The sequence below is a fragment of the Larimichthys crocea genome, chromosome I, assembly GCF_000972845.2.
Source record: "Larimichthys crocea isolate SSNF chromosome I, L_crocea_2.0, whole genome shotgun sequence".
In the NCBI taxonomy this organism is placed as follows: Eukaryota; Metazoa; Chordata; class Actinopteri; family Sciaenidae; genus Larimichthys; species Larimichthys crocea.
In genome coordinates this window covers 14168522-14184058 of record NC_040011.1, presented here as the reverse complement: position 1 = coordinate 14184058, position 15537 = coordinate 14168522, and positions in this window count along the sequence as shown.

Genomic DNA, 15537 nt, shown 5'->3' with positions numbered 1-15537 from the left:
TTTTCTGAGCATATAGCCAGCCAATAGCAAAGGTGCACCTTAAAACACTTGTTACATTTGGATACAAAGGTAGTCAGAACTAAAAAGCCAACAATGGCACCTTGGGGTTAAGTCTAAGACTAGTACGCTGAAAGACTTAGAGGTTCTTTAAAAATCAGAAGCCCAAAGCTGAAATTAAAATCTGATTTATCGAAATTTAGGATATTGCCACTCTGTTGTGTAACTCTTAGTTTGCAAGTAAGTTTTTGGCTTTAAAATCAAGCACGCGTTAAGGCAGCAGTGTGTCTGGATCTAAATCAGAAGAGGGTTAAAACAAGAGATGGTTCAGATGTTTCTCTGTGGAGGGAACATGACCACACTCATTACTCATTGAATCCTGAGCTGCACCTATACAATAATAAATACTGTATAAACTCTGCTTCAAGTTTCCTTCCCTGCTGTGGTTTGGTTCTAGTTGTGTTGATGGTTTATTGAAAACAATTGAGGCCTCGAATGACTTCAGTAGAACAAACAGCTGAAACATCACTGAGGCAACATAGATATGTTCAAACTTCATATATTTTTTTCTGCCTCTGAAAAGTTCTTCCTTCCACTATGGCACTATGCAAATAACACTGAATTGAAATTGAACTGAAAATATATTGCAGATCGACACAACACACATGAGCCTTACAGCAAGAGACACTTAATCTCTCATATATCCGTCCACTGTGTGCAAACCAACCACACGCAGACAGAAAAATCATATTTACAGCCACAGGCTGTTCAGGTTATCTTCAATCTGCTCATGAACTGTGGAAAAAAATCACATTACCTACATGTAAACACTGGGGACATTCAAACTCCATAGATATAGGACCAGGCCCCAAGGATGTTTTTGTTGTAAGGTGACTGCTACAAAGCTACTGCACTCCAAGATGGGAAATAAAGGAAACATATAACATACAGTAGTACAGTTAAAGCTTCAAGACAGTCTGATGTGGATTATGCAGAAGATGTCACCACTTAATATAAGGCTTTCTCTAATATGAAGAACACAAGGTTTGTCTTTAACCGTTAAGCTCCTTTTGAGATTGTAACGTTGAGATTAACCTTTGCAACCCTGACACTGACTCTTAACTGATCAATAATAGGGCATTATAATGCACTCTGAGTGTAATTTCAGCTGCAATATTAAGTACTCAATAATTTATTTCAACATCGGTAGTGAAATCAAGCAGAAAAAGTGTTCTGGGATCTGTTTAATTGGGTAAGTATGAAGGGAATTTAATCAAGAATCTTATTAAGAGAGTATCAGCATGCGCTCAACAATGTATGGCCACTTGAGAGGGTTGCATTATTCCTTGCATGGAAACACAACCGATATTAAATACTGAACCATTTTTCAGCTAAAGGGTCTGACATTGTTAGTTTATTAAAAATCTGTGCCCCTTGCAGAACAGTAAGATATGGGGCAATAACTGCAAAATACTGTATCAAACTAAGGTTTTGCTAATTAAAATTGAGACAAAATGAGTACACAGGTCAAAAATACCAAGGATACAGCCTATTTACTCACTAATAGTGTATTAATATGGTGTAAATTGGTGTCAAATATAATCATTATAAACTGTGAACTGATGGAATATCAACTACAAAGGAGATTTACAGGATGTGGTCACCATTAAAGATTGTGTTTTCCAGTGACAGTTTACAGGAAGTTGCTTTTGTCCAGTACAGGAATATATTAGGGGAACCTTGAGCCAGTGCTCTGTCCACTCAAATTACCCCGTCTGAATGGATCAAGTCTTTTCATGTCAGTATATATTGCATGATGGATGCCACTGCTCTCATTACATAGTTTGGCTTGGTCCACGCAAAAAAGAGCCAATTGCTACATAGGAAATTGAGAAGATGCAGCATATTCAGAGAATCTGAAATACTACAGCATAGTTTGTAAAATGGTCAGCAGTAACGTCAATAAGTGCTGCCAAGAGCTAAGCTCAAACTAAAAACTAAGCTCAAACTAAATGTACTTATTATATGATGAAATAATCACAAAGAGACAGAAGTGAAGGGAGGAGACAAAAAAAAGTAATGTGGTTGTTGAAGCTAGGTGTCAATCATTTTGAGAAAAGACAGAGGATGTGAGGAGATCTACAAGTAGGGGATCAGCAGTGATAGAGAGAAAGTTTCCTCATTTAATCTTTGTCTCGGGCCAAATGACTTCTTGTCTTTCCTACCCTTGTAAAACAAAAAAGTTGTGGAAATGGCACAGAACATTAAATGTTTTTTTTTACATCTTCATAACAGCCATTTTCATTGATAAATATGGTTTCATTTTAATAAAAAGCCCATCTAACTGTGATGAAGGCTGATATCTCAGAACTGCATCTCTCTTACTTACTTACTGATGAGTACAGCCTGCTATGAACACAGAAGAAAACAGAGAAGAGACTTGATTTGTCTTCTGATGTTCTTTAATGACAATTTCACTGACACCCAGAGGAAACAGTAACTGAAGTCTCCTTGAAAACTCATCAGCTCCTGTTGCTTCAGGGTCTGTTTGAGGGTATTAGCCTGGATCTAAATGAGGCGACGGTGGAGCTGGGGGTGGTCAGACCTAAGCTAGATTCAAATATATTTCCATTTTCTCATTGTTTCCATCATTGTGCGAAATACAGGAGTATATTTCAGGCATTCTGCAGATAAGACAACTTGTCCACAGACATAAAAGTCACACACTTTATTTTTGGGGGGAACAAAAGGTGATGGAGAGCTTGGACACGTGTTAACATTTCTCTCAGATGAAGTCTATTGAAGTATTTTTAATAAAGCTCTGTGATCACTAAAAAAACATCTTAATGCTGGACACGCACATACACACAAACACATCCATCCGACTGACCCAAATGCGACCTCGGATATTTGTGTCCGTGTGTTTCAGAGCCAAAGTGTGTGTGTGTGTGTGTGTGTGTGTGTGGTGTTGATTCATAGCTCTTCTTAGTATTAAAGCTAGCTGAAGGGCACTGCTAATGGAGCAGGGACAGCGGCAGCCATATTTCTACCACCGGGCTGCATTTTCCACACCTCTCCAGCACACAGAACTTGTATTTCCTCCCTTCACTTGCACCTCCAGTCATATAAATTGTTTAAGGCATAAGTGCTTCGACTTTTTCAGCCAAAGACCCAAGCTCAAAATTTATAAGGCGGTGACTCACTCAGGGCTTGTTAAAACATATCGGTGCCCCTGTCACATGAGGACCCAACAAAAACAACAACAAGGCTCATTTTGAGGTCTCAGCCCATGTAGAGACCAGGGTTGCAGGTGTAGTTCGACTATTATTTCTGCTGCTGCACCTGCGGCTATTGCTCATACTGCAACTACTTCTAGTGCTGATACCACAGCGAAAACAACTGCAGGTGGTACAGGTACATTCACACATTTCAATTAGCCCTCTAGTCAGGTTGAGGTTGGGCGGAGCACTGAGATAACTTATCTACTAATAAGAATGGTCATGGTATTCTGCAACAAAACAATCAGAAGGCGTGCAGTGTGTACACATCTATCCTGAGTGGAGGTCTGGTTTTAGGGGCTTTACTACCACAAAGTGCCACTTAGTACCAAGTTAAGCCTTTTCATGTTAAAAACACTCTGATGCATATGAGTGTGTTGCGACAGCTCTGCGTGGATGGAAACTATCAGGCCTTAAGATTTCGATAAGGGGCTTTTTGAGTAGTGCGCAAATCCTCATCATCTGTTCTTGTGCCTGTGTTTTGGGAAATTGATTTCTTTATTGCTGTATTCCAGAGACAGCTTCAGGCTCCAGACTGTTTTAAGTGCAGCGCCACAGTGCCTTACACAGTCCTACATAGAAACAACATAGTGTTACAGAGCATAGAAATGCCATCATTGCAAGGAATGCGCATGATGACCCTAATGCACTGAAAGTCATTCTGCTGTGGACGTACATAATGGGGTCTGAACTGCTATTTGTTATGTTATTTTTTATCCTTAGGTTACACAAGGTCACATGTGGGCCTTGAGGTCTTCAGCAGTATTAGTTGTTTGGCTTTGATTGGGAACAGTAGGTGTCTAGTCTATCTCAACACTGTGGTGTCCAGGGTCGAATAGACCTATTGCTGCCTTCTTAGACGTAATAGATAACTTGCAGTTGATGTTTCAATTGGTGTAAACAGACATCTGTGTCTCCAGACTAGAATATGCTGACAATAACACCTCCATGGGTAAAGACATTCTCTTTTGAATAATTCTGGGCGTGTAGTATTTGTGGTGTTATCTTGGGGTTTAAAGTCGATCCGCCAGTTGGGCAGAATGTGAGACCGACTCAGGCACTTCTGATGAACTTTGAGAGTGTCTCTAATTCTCCCTGGCCAAGCGTCAATAAATAATACAGCATAAGACATCAGAGGCTGCTGAACACTTTCTTCCTTCCTGACTTCACCATTGACCATTGATTCCAGCAATTTCTCCACAACACTATTCCCCAAACCTGAACTGAAAGATGGATGGAGAATTACTCCAGTTTCTGGATTTTCAGAATTATAAAACCACAAACTGGCCTCAAATAAAGGCCAGACAAAAAAAGATGTTTGCTTGGCAAAATGTGAGCATGCGGATGATGCTATCAGATTTGTTTGAGCCCCAAGGCGCCACTCCGTCTGCTTCAGGTCCACACATGATCCACATCTTCTTTGATTATCGAGGAGAAGGCAGAGGCAGGACTGCCAAGCTGGCAGGGGCCAGAGCAACAACACTCTGAGCTCTGCAACAGTTCTTCAAAAAACAGATACCAGGTTTATGTTTCATGGCGTCTATATGCAAGATCCTAGTTATCTAAAATAAAGGTGAGCAGAACTACACTGGAAATTACGCGAGGACACTGGACTGCAAGTACTGATAATAGACCAAACACACATCATTAAAACTGGTAAAATCGTGTCACTCCAACGGAATCGCTGCAATTAGTGGATTCATTGGCAGAGGCAGCCTGTATACATTTCTAAGTAACAGAGAGCTGGAGAGTTCAGCAAGTAGGAAACTTTCGTTGCTTGTTAGTAGTTTTCTTCCAAAGTTTCGTTTGAGAAATGGTTTGCAGATACAAATTTGAGCTGCAACTTTTTATTTCTTTTAGTAAATAATACTTCTGTGCACACTCACAGCCTCTGTCCAGTGTGTGAGACAGAGAGAGCAAATGTGTCACCTCGTGATATGAGATTTTTGGAAAAAAAAAGAAAAAAAAGGCTATATTTATGGTTCAATATTGTTGAGCAATATCAATCCTGTTCAAAATGAAAGAAATGTCTTAACAGGAGGAGAGAGGGAACACGCCCAGGGAGGTCGATGGAGACAGAGGAGAGAGACGGAGCGAAGAGGAAGAGAGGTAAAGGCATAAGAAGAAGAACAGAGGGCGAAAGGAATGAGAGAGACGCAGAGAAAACCCTCAGGTTTCCCCCGCAGAGAGAGACAGACTGCGACTGATGGAGAAACAAAAGAGAGATAAAGAGAACGAGAGCGAAGGAGAGACAAGAGAGACTACTGTGAGTGATATCGAACGCTCCTCCAAACCACACACACACACACACACACACACACTCAGCAAAGAGTGATGATGATAACGCTGATATTTCTTCTCTGCTATTTCAGGTCTGATCTTTAATATGAACTGAGTGAGAGAGTGTATTTGGAGGTGAGCCGTTTCTTTTCCAATCTTCTTCTTCTTCTCCCCCGTTATTGTTTTCTCCCCCCACTCCCACCTCTCGACCAGTCGACTTGAATGTAACAAATGCTGCTGAGGTCAGTTGTCTTAAAAATATAATGTTTCTCCAGCTACCTGTGCAGTTTTTCTCCCATCTGTCTCGTGAACTGTTAGAAGTTTGTTTTTGTGTGTTTTTTATTATCAATTTTTATCTCTGAGTCATCTCGTTTTTTTGTCTGGGTCTTACTCGGGTTATTAGTGGACATAGCCACGGGAACATGTTCTCAGCAGGGGGTGCTGAGAAAAAACTTGCACTTAACTCGCAACTCGCTACATTGATAAAAAAATATATATACCAGGGCGGCTTGACTCCTCACCATGGCAATATTGTGCAGCAGTGACACATAGTCATCTGCGTTATTTATTCATGAAGCCACCCAGAAAATACACAATGATACAAGTGAAGCCTACGTGTAATATACGCATTGATATGAGTCTCATTATTAGAAATAAAGAGAAAATCATGAAACACAACACTTAAACACAATGCGACATGAGATCAGTTCTCGATCAAAAACTGAAAATTCACAAATAATTCTGATTGGTCGTGGGTTTGTAATAACAATGAACCCAGAGCCTCGGCCACATTAATTAAGCCTGCAAAAATCTTAACTTACACAACAATAGAGGGAATTATAGGCGGCATCCTGTGTGTTTTTATGTTACATTACATTACATTACATTGCATTTAGCAGACGCTTTTATCCAAAGCGACTTACAGAGGAGGACATAAGCTGAGAAAGGTGTAAAGGACACAGAGTAGTTGTTAGTTTTGTTAGGCAGGGAAGCATTCTCAAAACAGAAAGGTTTTTTAGAAGTTTTTTAAAGGTCGAAAGGGATGTTGCTGTTCTAGTAGCCGTTGGTAGGTCATTCCACCATTTGGGGACGACCATAGAGAAGAGCTTAGAGTGACCTCGCTTTGCGAGAGGCGAGTGTACAACTAGACGGTTTGTATGAGCATAACGCCCTGGTCGGGACGTGAGCCTTTAGTAAGGCGCTGAGATAGGCAGGGGCAGATCCTGAGATGACATACACATACATAATGGAACCAGAGCAAACAGTGTGTCACAGAGTCCATGTAACTGCGGCGCTGCATGACGGCAGCATTTCACACAACTCCTTTTGTTTTGTTGAGGCTTCCCAGAAAAGTCTAAAATCAGTTTTTTGCGACATCGGTGGTGAGTTAGCTCGACTACAAGTGATACGTGACACTTGACCTTACGTGTGGTCATGTGACTAGCATGACACAAATTGTATAATGAACGTTAAGCCAGACCACAACAATTCATAGTTATTAGTGCTTCCAATTAACTTTTAGCATTTTCTTTTTTCCCCACTTTATTTTGTGTATTTATTTTTACCACCAGCACCCCTACTTCCCGCGGTAGTGTTAGTGGAAAGCTTTTGTGGATTTTGGTTTCATGGTTGATTCAGCCCAGATTAAACTCATTATTACCACAATTTTTCCACATAATTCCATAGTTCGGTATGCCGTGCAGATACCTAAGGTGTTTATAATGCTTCTTCCAGCGTTTGACTTTTGTTTCCATTTCCAGGCTATAACACCTCTACAACCTTCTCTAAATGTCAGTTAACATCGTTAAAACTTAATGTTTACTTTAAGTTGCTATTTTCATTTTGCAATTTGCATTTCCAAATTGTTGCCACACCTGGAAGTACAAGATGGTTTACTTTTAAGAGCTATTGTTGTTCTACGACACACATTCAGTAATAATTCACTCCCCATCTTCTTCTGAAAACTTCCTCCAAAAAAACTCTTTGAACTTTGCCCAGTCAAATATTTGTGCAGTGGATGTGATCGTCTGAAGCTAAGAGAACCAATTTTTTCTCTCTTCATCCTTCTGCCTCATTTTCGTTTTCCTCCTCCCCTGCTCCATTTCTTGCTGTCTCTCTTCATCTTTACCCTCCGTCGCTCAGTCTCATGAATTGCTTCCTCCCTCCCTGCCTCCCTCTCTCTTTCATCGACTTGTCTGTATTGGCTCCATTTAAAAACAAGCTGATTTCATCAAGAGGTATTGATATTGAGGGACCGCTGACCTCTCATACAGAGGCTCCGCAACACACAAAGCGATGCCTACACAAAGTCACGACACACACACACAAAGTTATACACACCTTAGACTGCTGCCTGTTTAAAAAGGTGAGAGTGGATTGATGTCTGACTATGGACATTTCTCTCCTGTGGTATTTGTGGCTGGTGCATCATTATAACACCAGTGTATGTGTTTGTGTGTTTGTGTGTGTGTTTGCTTGATCTTTGTCAACTTATTCATGCTGGCAAAAGTGTCTGGAGATATGAGAGAGATGGTAAGACTTAAGGAGGAGGAGGGAAAAGGTCGAGTACCAGACGAGATGGATGAACAGGGAAAAGGAACAGAGACAGAAAAACAAAAATAGAGAGAACAACAGAGAGCAAGCATCACAGAGAGTCACAGAGAGAATCCTCCGGGGGAGATGTGGAGATGAGATTCATATGCCACGGGGGGGTCGAAATTAAAGTTCCACAGAACTTAAAGTAAAGCCTATTTATGGGAGCAATTTTCATATTCATGCAATATTTCACACCCCACACACTTACAAATGCACAGTCACACACACACACACACACACACACACATGCCCCCACATACACAAGTGCTTCCCCTGCTGATGAGAGGCGCACACGCTCGCCACAGAAACACAGTCACCGAGGACAATTCAGCCGGCACATTGCATAAATTACCAAGTGAAATCTTAAAATAAAAAAAAAAGGAAATGTAAACACTAGGAGGCCGGTTTAATGGGGGGAAATGTACTTCATATTCATTGAGAGTCTATATTAGCAAAGGGCTGTGGAAGTGTGACTCAGCCTCTATGCCTCAGCCGGACTAATGAAGGCAGAGTCAACCCAGTGTACAACTCGCCTGAAAGTCTGACATCATGAGGGGAAGGAACGGCGAAAGTTTTTCCTTTCCTCTCCGCTCTGCAGCGGCAGCAGATTCAGCCAGGTCATTAGAGCTGCAGCTTGACGCATTTTCATACTGATGAAGCTCTGCCCTGAGTTTTATGATGTGTTTTTTTCTCTTTTTATTGGGAAATCCTGCTGCGTTTTTTTTTTTTTTTTTTGGAAAGTGACAGCTGAAGTTAGACAGGAAACTGGCCAAACTCCGACTGCTGTGTTAAGGAACTACTGTAGTACATGTGGTGCTTGTCCTACCAGGTAAGGTGGACCTAATAATGCAGGATATTTGCCACAGTGTGAGCTCCTTTTCTGTGTCATTTACCCACTGGAACCTCATATAATTTCTACCAAAAGTTTCAGTGAAACATTTTTTTGGGAGTAACTTTTCTAAATTGTCAAGAGTGGCCACAAAAATTGCTTCATGTTGTTTCAGCCATGTGCGGCTGACAGCTTTGACAGTCTCCTGACTTCACATCGAGTTTCATCAGCAGAACAAAGTTCACACTCATCTTTCCTTCTGCTGGATGGATTAGCACAACATTTGGTAAAAATATTAGAGATATTCATGGTCCTGGTTCACAGTGTATCCGACTAATCCCCAGATTTTTCATCTACAATCACATCCACTGTAAAAGTTGATATTTTTGGTTCAGACTAGTATGTTTTGAGAACTGTTAATTGGGTTCTCATGATATTTGGTACTGACATTCATGTTCCTGTAACCTCTGCCGCCTCCCAGCTAATATAAAAACAGGCAGACATGGATTGTCAATGGACCTGAGGTGCTCTGAATGACGGCTCAGTGCTCAAACAAGCCACCTGTCAGTGAAAGAGGCCATAATCTTAATTCTGCATAACTCTAAGCCTTAATATCCTAGAGAGCTAGAAGACAGGTTAGGGAAGTGTCATTTTGGACAAGAAACATAATGTTCATTACTGAGCAGAAAACCAAAAAAGGAAAGTATCAGTGGGGAGGTGTCCGAGACAGCCCATTTTTACTGTTAGAGCTCCTCGAGGAGCCTTTTCTCTGTAACCCCTTTTGTGTGTTGCGCAAAACGCTCCTTCTTCTACAAGAATAATAAAAAAATCCAACTTAAACTTTGATACTTTGAATCCAGTCTTCCTTATTCAAGAGTTTTTTCTTTTAAAAATTCCCGTAACATTATCTATCAATAAGATGAGAGATCAGCAGACTTAATAAGTGCAGAGATAAAACAACACGACGACAGCCATCATCAGAAATGTGTCCAATGAGACTTTAAAACTGAAACTTGAGCACATAAAAAAACATGATTAGATACCAGAAGAGGTGAATACTGACAGTTTTTGTTGTATTGGATTTACCATATGACATATAACCTCATTCGATAACCTCCAAATCGTCGTATCTTCAGATAGATGCTGCCTGCTGCTCTTCATAAATGTTTGTTTACTACCAGAAATCATAAAAGTGGACACTTAATGGAAAACCTAAAAGTACCCCAATAATTATCGCTACTTCACGTTTGGCGAATTGTTACTGCACATATATATCACGGTAGTCATGTACAAGATTAAAGCATCAGAGGTCTGAGCTTTGTGTAATTCCCCACTGATGCTTTTATTAGACCATAAAACCAATGTTTTGGTTCGCATAAGGATCTTCGTCCTGTTTGACCTGATGAAGATCTCCCTGTGGATCAGAATGTTGTTTTATGGACTAATAAAGGTGTCAGTGGAGCATTATACAGTGCGCAGGCTCACATCCTCTGATCCGCTGTACTATCTGCCTCATTTCACACACACACGCACACACACATCCTGTTTCTGGTTGCTGAGCTACGTGTTCTTCTCACTACTCGTGTATTACTATGGAACTATTTCCGCATTTATTTTGAGATGTGTTAATTACTACAATTAAAGAGGCCCTTCACTGGGGAGACTGACAGCTTCTCAGCAGACTGTGTGTGACGTAAATGTCTTTACAACGCAAAACGGGAGGAGGGAACCTTTTTTGAGCTCAGGCAGCTAAAGCTTTCAGGCTTTCTGCCAATGATAGATGATGAAATGAATAAAGAAAGATCACTTTTAATATTATTGTCTTCTTGAAAGAAAAACAGTGTGTATCATGCTGCTTACAATGCACCATACATTCATTACTAAGTGTATGCAATCTCATGATGAAGTAGCACTTTAGTCAACCTTCTTCTACAGAGATCATGGATGGAGTCCAGCATCACATGACCTTAAAATGGATCCAGCATCTTCAGTGTCACCCATCAACCCTGTATAAAAATATGTTTATGTACTGCTCATTTGAAACTGGTTGCCATTATGTTACAAAAGGGTCATGCAGCCATCTTATGAAAAAAACAAAAACAAAAATTCTGTGAAATACACAGACATTATTGGCTGAATAACTGGCGCGAAGCAGAAGGTAGAGAAAGTACAGACTACCTTTTAAAATGCGGGTCAGGAAACGGTTTGGGTACAATATTTCACAATTATTTGCTGCGGTCCGAGTTCGGGCGGGTTAGTTTAAAACGTCGGTCGGTGCAGGTCGATCAAACATGGAACCACGCATCACTGCTTCCTAGCCTAAAGAGTAGTAGCCTAAACTTTCTCAAGTTGGATTGATTCATATTTCAGGTTCTTTGGAGTTACATGGGGCAGTAGAATGATGCCTGGGTAGAGATCAGGTTGAGGCAAAGATGTGGCTGAGTGTGGTTGGCGGAGTCAGCCAAACATAACCGGTGGCATAGCAATGGTAGTTACTTTATTAATGCCTTAATAGGTAAATTATTTTTTCACATACACACATATATGGGTCTTACAGACACACAAATGTGGAAAGACGCCATCTCGGCAGTACCCACTCTTACCAGTTCACGCTCCATACTGTGCTGCTCCATGCTGGACTTGAACCAGCCACCCTCCGGTTCCCTAAGCCAAGTCACCTACGGATAGAGCTACTGAGGTATGAGGTAAATGAACTGACTTTTGTGTTTCAGTCCGTTAGTTTTCCTCAAGCTGGCATCGAGCAGACATTAGAGTTATTGCATCTATAGACGCATCATTAGCTTTAACATTCAGTCACAGTGGTGCCTGTTTCATAAGAATTTAAGAGTCTTGCCTTAGGGCACTTAGGACAGCAGGAGGGATTTTTGCCAGCATAGGGGCTTGACCCATGTCGACCTCTACACCCATAACAATGTTATTACTGCTTAATACTCAGTGGTGCCAATGTTGAGTACAGCAGATTCAAATTTATTCTCCCCGTTCCTCTGAAAGGGAAAAAAGTTTTTTGATGTGAGAATAAAACTGAATTCAGATCTCAAGATCCAAATCGAAATGAATGTGTGAGTCATTACACATTACACTCCTACTGTTTGCTGAAAACTAGTGATGCTGGAGTGAATTATCCCCTTAAGTGCTACTTCCCATTGAGTGACGGTGGAGTTGATGCATCATCACACTTAACCAACTTATTTCCCCTAAATAAGGACATTCTGTTTCAGGAAGCATTTTCCATTGGCCCTTTTTTCTTGCATATTTATTTTTTTAACTAAGGCTCTATGTGCGCATTAAAACTTTATAAAAACGTGACATCCAAATAAGATTTAACTTGACACGTTTAACTAAAGGCTAAATGTCACGGCAGTGAATCCAACTGTGTGCACACACACTAACACACAGCAGCAGTTATCTGGGAATGTGAGTTAATTACGGCCCAAGTGTCAACAACTGAAGGGCTTTAAAGTCACAGTCTGCATTTTGACTTTAATTCAAGCAAATGTGGCAAAAAAAAATACTGTTTCTTGAATAGTATAACTGGCACATGAAATTCCCTAACCTTCAGAGCTACTGTGAATTGATTAGATGTCAGCTGAATGTCTCTTTCCTCGTGTTTTCAAATTTAAACGGTGAAGCAGTCTCCATTTGACTTGTGAACTGGCGCATTAACATTAAGTCAATTAGAACAAGTTTAATCCTGAAGCTTGGACGTCTCAGCGAATTTGCCGGAATGAGTGTGGCCAAGCGGAAAATCTCTGTATAATTTAGAGAAGCTTTCAACACAGGCTGCTTGCCCTTATTTTCACGATGCCTTCAATTGTCATGATACTTTAGCGGAACAGCTAGAGTCCGCTGTTTCTACCTGACACTCCATTCTGAAACTCTTTGATACAACACATCTTTCTGCCAAATACCAAATATCACGATATGAACTGAATATTTATTCATACTTTGAACAGTCCTGCCATGCTCTCATGGTTCTTGAGAAGGTAGTATCAGTTGGTTGACTGCTCTTCCACGCCCACATCTTGTCTCTGTTGCCGCCTGGCTGATCTAAAATGGACGTGGATCATTGGTAGACCTGAATGACACCTAACAAGTAGTTCTAACCACACAATCTGATTGGTCAACAAGACATATGGCATGTTGTCAGTGCCTTTACATTAATCCCCTGCTAGCAATTTAACTGTGGTGATTGAAGACTTTACCTTATTGCTTACACAAAAAGAGGAATTACATCTTGTACATTCAGTGTATTTATATAAGCGTGCGTTTTATGTGTACAGCTGTTACAAGTTGTCTCGTTTAATTTGACAGTCATAGTATTTTTTTTAAAAAAACACACAGAGCTCAGTGTTGTGTCACTGTAAATACTTACACAACATACAGATTAGCGCGACAGCCTCGTGTCACTCACAGAACCCCCCCGAACAGTTTCACGCTACATATTTTTGAATAATTCAAAACAACTATTAACTCACACCCACTGCGATAGTTTGCACAAGCATGCCTATTAGCACCGCGTGCTAATCCATCCCATAATTAACTCAACCCCGCCACAAACGTGACAACGATGCAGCGTTTACTCCCTCGACGCGGCTGATTAGAGACCGTTTTTCCAATCTGAATATATTGACTGGGTCAGCGTTTAAAGGCACGAGTGATTCCTGATCTTTAAAGCACACACACGTTTACACAGTTGCACGAGCGATGCCAGATAAATAGACAGATGGATATCACCACACACACACACACACACACACACACACACACATGCAGCAAACACACCATTTCTTTCTATATTAATGAAACTCGTAGCGTTGCTCAGGATGTTTTCATATGCAAATCCTGCTGAGTGGTAAGAGTCCCAATAAAGTTCCCAGCTGTCCCTGCATAGATCTAGCTGGGTTTGTGTATTATAGTGTGTGTGTGTGTGTTTGTGTGTGTGACTGTGTACCGAAAGGCTTTATACCTCTGTCTCTGTTAACAGGTGCTTTGTTAACAACCTACACGATCAAACACAGCAATGAGTTGTTAGCAGTGTCAGTAATCACACACACACACGCACAGTTAGAATTAAACAGCTCTGTAATTATGCTACAAGCATACACACACACACACACACACACACACAGATGTGTGTGGGGATATACTTTATATGTTTACATGTACCTCACCGAGCCAGGCTGACGTGCACTGACTCAAACACACGGACACACAGGTGATTTATCCAATGAACAAAAGTAACCGTAGAGTGTTATTATAATTGTCTTCTGGATAATGAGACAGGAAGATTAGCATTACGAGCCTCACTCAGAGTTTGAACATCTCTTAATGAGAAGGGACAAAAAAAAGAAAGAAAGAGAAAAGAACTTAACGAACAGAAAGAGAGAAAGACACCGAGAGGGGTAATTAGCCACCTGCAAGAACACACACTCACACACACACACTCATATGCGCAGAGGCACCTGTGCAATCACTGAAGTCAAGAGTCAGTCCTGAATATGTTTTCATTCTAATTACTGCCTAATGAGGGGTTGAATCAGTTCTCTGGCAAAACTTTTAAATTCCCTGCACGCTGGTGGCCCAACTGACCAAGAGAGAAGAAATTTTGAAGATTTCAATAAAGAGAAAACCTTTATGGTGATATCAATAAAGTCTTCTCGGCTTTATGGAGCTCCATAGAGAGTTTCAGCTCATTGTTCAGTTGTCCGCAGCAGTTTTTAGTGAAAAAACTTCAAAATCTCACTGTGCGTTACCTGCTCAGAACCAAATGGCAGACAGTTTGCGATTAGTTGGTGAACATGGTGGTCTATTTAAGGCTGGATCCCGCTCGGCATGTCTCTGTGATGATGTTGTTTTTCTTCATATCTCACCAGGATTGTTTCAGAAGTCCAATGAGTAAGTCGGCCACATAGAATAGTGAATAGTTTCCCTTTTTGTCTGCACAGGGTGTATTTTTTCTCTATCGTCGTTTCTGTGTTTGACTAGTTCAATCTGCTCTGTGAATCTGTGACACGGCTGGTCGCGGCATCCATCAGAAACAGAACAGAGGCATATTCTCCACAGGGCTGATCGAGGGAGACGCTTCTGAAACACAGCACGGTGCTTCTGGTGAAATCACACACGTTTTCTAGAACAATCGGAACGTGTCGCAGACGTGCCTTGTGGGATTGAGCCGTGAGAAGCTAAGGAATCAGAAATTTCCTTCAGGAGTTGGTAGACACAAAAAGCCTCGGAATGAATGACAATGACAATCTCTTAAAAGATGACGACGCACCCAAGTGGATAAGAAAATCAGCTATCGCAGGTTTAGAAGTGGAAGAACCGACAGTCAGCTCAGTCTGTTAGTCAGTTCTCAGCTGCAAAGCCACAACATAGGATGCTGGAAAAGAACAAGCACAGCCAGCTAACACTTGTAAGTGCATCGACCGACAGACTCAGTCACACTGCTGGTCTTTCGGACAGTAGAAAGACACAGTCCTCTCTGAGGTTACTATCAAAGCAGTAAAAAGGGTGAAAAATAAAAAATGAGAAGTCTGC